The sequence below is a fragment of the Paramisgurnus dabryanus genome, chromosome 5, assembly GCF_030506205.2.
Source record: "Paramisgurnus dabryanus chromosome 5, PD_genome_1.1, whole genome shotgun sequence".
NCBI classification, from domain to species: domain Eukaryota; kingdom Metazoa; phylum Chordata; class Actinopteri; order Cypriniformes; family Cobitidae; genus Paramisgurnus; species Paramisgurnus dabryanus.
Window position 1 is genome coordinate 39761837 of NC_133341.1, and position 6000 is coordinate 39767836.

Here is a 6000-nt window from a genome sequence, read left to right on the forward strand (position 1 = left end):
GTATAAAGATCTTGCAAAATGTTTGTCAAACTTAACAACGTTCTCCTTGCTTATTCAACAAGTATAAATTACTTTATAAAGGATAACGATTCCCAAATGTCTTTCTATGTAAAAGCTTCAAAGGATCTGACACATTGCTCTGTCTACCACAAGATGGAGACAAATGTCAACTGATAACAAGCATTCAACAACTTTTGCCATCAAGTGTGCGCTGTAAAAATCTTTGCTGCCTTAATTCTTTTGTTGAATCTATTCAGATTTACAAGTCATGTCAACTTACTATTATTATTTATCTTGACAAGAGATGAGTTGCTACAATTTTTTAAAATGAAGTTGACTTTTTTCAATTATATTTTATAACTCATCAGTAGTTATAAAAACTCATTTCTAGTCAAGATAAAAATAGTAAGTTGAAAATCTGACTTGTAAATCTGTGTTGATTTAACAAAAACTTTTAAGGTAATGTTTAAGCAAATATTTTTTACAGTGTGTTTGTAATGTGTGACAAATACTGATACTAAAATGATCCTGTTCATACCTAATTCCTTCTTGTTTTTCATAAAGTAATTTTTAAAGAATTGCATTGAATGCAGTTAGGGTCAATTTGACCCGCTCCATCAAAATCATCTCAAAAATTTATCACAATACAAGGGTTAATGCATTTACAGCTAATACTCGAGGGCTGAACACATGCTGGGTTTTAACCCAACTGCTGGGTTATCATATTTATAACCCATGGTTGCACTGTATAAAAAATGCAGTTAAAACAACTTGGTTTTGCAAGTCATTTCACCCTACTATTTTAAGTTTTGGCTTGTGAAAAGTGGACATAACTTATAAAATCAAGTTGAAATTGTGTAACTTAATTTTTTAAGTTGAAGTAACATAAAAATATATGCGGATTTGACAAAAATGCTGCTTATTTTTTACAGTGTGGGTAACAATAACCCAGCATTGGACAATTTTTAACCCAGCGGTGTGTTTTGTTTAATATTTAAACAGCATGGGTTAAAAACAACCCAGCTATTTTTAGTGTGTGCATGTTGAGGTTCTGTGCGGTCTTATATTTGAAGGTGAACAAAGTATTAAAAACCATGAACACTTCACTGAATTTAACACTCTTTTATAGCATGTGTTTGATTGACAGATTACAGCAGAAACACGGGACCATGAAGTTAACCAAGTACTCATTGTGTGCAAAGCAATGTCACTCAGCTCCCTGAAGTAACCAAACAATTCATTGCTTCTGGATAATCTTCAACAAGACAACTGATGCGGAAAGCATCTCTGAGATTTATTTTACTTGGCTTTTATGTGATGAAGAAACATCAGCCTAACCATAAGTGTGAAACACTCAAAAACCTTCTGAAAAAATAACTGTATTAATCTCATGAATGTGTAGTACACACTTGTTTCTGACCCTCATCGATATAATTGTATACACCCTCATTTTTATAGGATGCCAAATAAAGAGGTTTTGTTTCACTACCCCAAGACTGAATAAAAAATTGGCAAAATTAACCGTATTAATTTCCTCATGTGACCTAAATCGTACTTATAATTTTTTTCATCAATAATAACAATATTTGTTTATTTTTAAAACTCCAGACTACAGGGACTACAGGGCTCCAGACTGCCACCAAAATTTTAGAGTGTGCCACTAAATTATACATCCAGTTGATATGTGCGACCAGTAAATTTGCCTTTTTTTGTGATGTAATACTGAATTTAAAACAGCACATTGTACTTTCTGCATCTATCATCAAAGTATTTATTAGTAATACAGTTTATTACTTAGTAGAAATGTGAATATTTGGTTAGCATGTTGATTTACAGTGTGTGCACCTAAATTTTCTGGTTGCGCCCCTAAAATTTTCAGTTGGGGGCTACTGTGCTCCTAGTGAAAAAAGTTAGTCTGGAGCCCTGCCTTCGAGGCCCCCCATAGAAAATTTATGACATAAATAATTCCAAAACTTAAAATTTGAATGAAACAAAACATAATCCATTTTTCAATGTAGCCTTATTTTTCTGACATTTAATTGCACAGAATTTAGGATAAATTAATTTATTTTATTAAATTTTACTATACATTCTAAAAAGTTTCATTTACTTTGATCCAACAACTGCCAACAGACTACAACAGACGTGTTTGTTGGATCAGTGTAAATTTTTCTTGTAGTTGAAACATGACTATACAATAGAAACACCTGTGGTTCCTCTTCTAGGACACCTGTGGGAACTTCAAGGAAACTGACTTTATGCAAATCCTCTTAAACTGACATGGGACCATTTGATTGAAACAACAAAATAGCTCAGTAAAACTTACTTTGTCTAGCAACATTTGTTTGCAGGTTTTTCAGTTGATACTTTTTGTCATAGCAAAACGATCTTTTATCATGTACTTTAAAAGAAACCTGTCTGTGTAGCTCAACCTGGTTGAGTAGCACTAGACAAGGGATGGTTTTCCTGATGTTGAAACAAACAAACTCAAAAAAATCTGATTTATTTCAAAAGTTTTTATTTATCATAGCAATATGTGTTCTGTTTCAAAAAGTCACATACTATTAAGAATACTACGTAGTGTACAGTATGTCCTGTAGTATTTTTGTCAAGCTGACTTTTAGGGTTGGTTTCCTGCACAGGGATTAGCTTAAGCCAGAATAGGCTTTAGTTTAATTGGATAATATAACTAGTTTAAACAAATATGCCTTATTAAAAACATTACTTGTGTGAATTTTAAGGCAAAACAAAGGGCACGGATGTGTTTTAAGATAAGTTGTTTTCAGCATGGACAGCTCTTACATTTATTTTAGTCTAGGATTAGTCTAATCCCTGTCTGGGAAAACACCCCTTAAAGGGGACAGAGAATGAAAAAGCATTTATACCTTGTCTTTGTTGAATAATGGTAGTCTACCCGCATTCACGAACATACAAAAAGTGCTAGACATGCTAAACATCTCAGTCTCATAGAAATTCCTCTTTTAGAAATGTCAGCCAGAAAACGGCCCAATCTGAAAAACTGATGCTTATGACATCACAGGCATCTCACTGCTCCTCCACTTTAAAATAATTGGCTACATTTTTTGAGTGGCAGCAAAGTCAGCCAATCAGTAATGAGATTGCAAGTTAAGCCAGTAGGGGGAGCCAAATAGGTGCAAAACCACTTGTTTAAAATCCCCCACCCTAATAGAGCTATCTGAGAGAGGTTTTTAGGAAGCTTCTAAGGCATTAGAGACCCAAACAAAAAATGTTTTGTCTGCATGTCACATCACAGAACAAGGATAAATACCCCGTTAAATCATTCTATGTCACCTTTAATGTTTTAAGCTACACTGCAAAAAATTAATAGTATTTAAAATTAGTAGAAAAAATTCTTAGTATTTTTGTCTTGTTTTCAGTAAAACAATCTAAAAATTCTTAAATTAAGATGCTTTTTCTTGACAAACAAACAATCCAATAAATAAGTCTAGTTTTCAGACCAAGAACATAAAATTTAAGTGATTTTGTGCATAAAACAAGCTGTTACGGCCGTTTATAGTCATATAGTACGGCCGACTTTTATTTTGAAATGTTTTTCTCCCCATTCTTGATGTCTCACTTCTATCTCATTCTTAGGTCTGTGATTGGCTATCCATCATGTCAATCATCATCATCACTTCACCGTTACAGCCAATCAATGCTCACCTGTCCTTTATAAAAACCCGGAAGTCGCGTAAGGACAACAGCTCACGCTCTGAGTTCACCCCCTTACGCTACATCTTGTTTATCTCGCTCGTTAGTGATTGTCTGAGTGAATGTTTTGATCGCAAAAGTAATGAAGTGTTTCTACTTGTGTAAAGAGTGATTCGACTGGTTCTTCCTGGGCACGGAGAGAAGGGAAAAGGTTACATTGTCACGTGACATACATTTTGCATCACCTAGTTTATTTCTGTTAGAAACACCAGGTAAGAAGCGGATGCTATTATTGTATTTATGTTTGGTAGTCAGTGTAGATTAATACTCGATTTTTATTTATGGTTTATTTTGTTAGATAAGATTTATTAAGAGTATAAGTTAGAGTGTGTTATGTTTTGATTGTTTTATTGCTTTGGCTCCGCTTTCGTTTCTCTCTCTCCAGTGTTCTATTATTTTTGTTTATTTGTCAAACGTTGTAAATGTCAAATTTTCACACCATTGTATGGTGTTTACTACTATTTCAAGAATATATATATCTTATATTTCACTAAAGACAACGAAATCATAATATCTGACTCTGACTATTTCATTCCATCACACTATTCCAACAATATTTTGAACCTGGTTATTACATCTGTTTTCAATCTTTTAATAATATTTTACTCTAATATGTTATTCCCTCTCATACCCTGTTAAAATCATACGGGACGTAACATAATTGGGGGCTCGTCCATACGTATTGTCAAAGGTAATTAATTTTGATCTTGTCAATTAGTTACTATTAATTGTGAATCTGTGTGATGGTAATGATAGAATTCTTGTATGAGGTTTGTTACAAATTTGTGTATTACTCACCTTAGTCATGGCATTCAATTTGCAAAACTTCATTGCTAATCCTTCCTTGGACATAATTAAAAAGTGTAGAAAGGATGAATTGTTGTCAATAGCTACCCACTTCCAAATTCCTATCCCAAAACAATCTTTGAAGAAGCATATTATAGCTGAAGTAGTAAACCGGCTTATTGATTTGAAAATTTTACCTGTTGGGGACAAAGAGACTGATCTTTATGATAAGGCTAAGGACGTGACCGAAATAGGGAAAGACGGGGTAGAGATGGCCACGACTGAGGCGGAGGCTAATGTCGGGGTTGTTTTGCCTCCCTTTGAGCCCTTTTCACCTGGTACTCCTAGCCCAAGAGCAGAGACACAGACTAAAGTACGGATTGCACGGCTTCGTATGGAAATGGAGGATCGAGCACAAGCTCGCCGTGCTGAAATAGATCTACGTCTAGAAGTCCGCAGGTTAGAAATTGAAGCTGATAAAGAAGTTCAGCTACGCAGGCTGGAGATCGAAGCAGCTTCTGTTGCTCCGAGACCCACTGTGTATCAAGACTTCTCATCAGCTAATACCAATGCTTCTAATTCGAGTCCAAACACATTTGATGTTGGAAAGCATATTGCTTTAGTGCCTAATTTTAGGGAATCAGAGGTGGATAGCTATTTTAATGCTTTCGAAAGGATAGCTACATCCTTGGGGTGGCCGAAAGATGTTTGGTCAATATTGCTTCAATGTAAATTGTCTGGCAAAGCATTGGAGGTATATGCCTCTTTATCTTTAGAAGATGGTCTTAAGTATGATGTAGTGAAGACAGCCATTCTTAGATCATATGAACTAGTGCCAGAAGCTTACAGACAACAGTTTCGTAATCGCAAGAAGAATGCTACACAAACGTTTGTAGAATTTGCACGAGAAAAAGCAGTTCTCTTTGACCGGTGGTGTGTTTCTAGTAAAGCTGATGACTTTATTTCTCTTAGAGAACTTTTGCTCCTTGAAGACTTTAAACAGTGCCTTTCTGAACGGATAGTGCTATACTTAAATGAGCAGAAGGTGTCAACACTTTCAGAGGCTTCTGTGTTGGCAGATGAGTTCGTGCTTACGCACAAAAATGTTTTTCATGTGACTAATACTGAAAAGAGTTCCATACTGAAATCTCCAGTAACTACGCATATAGCTAAACCAGAGGGTGAGAAGTTTAAAGAAACTCGAGACTGTTTTTATTGTCATAAAAGGGGACATGTAATAGCAGATTGTCTAGCTTTGAAACACAAACAGAAGGGTCAGAAGAAAGAGGTCGCATTTGTGAAATCTGTGGATTCAGATTTACTTTCTGAGGAGGACGACATTCCAGACCCTAGCTTTTTGCCTTTCCTACTTAAAGGGTTTATTTCTTTTACGGGTAAGAAGGAAGATCAGGTGGAAATCCAGATGTTGCGGGACACAGGTGCTGCACAATCTTTTGTATGTGCTGATGTACTATCTTTTTC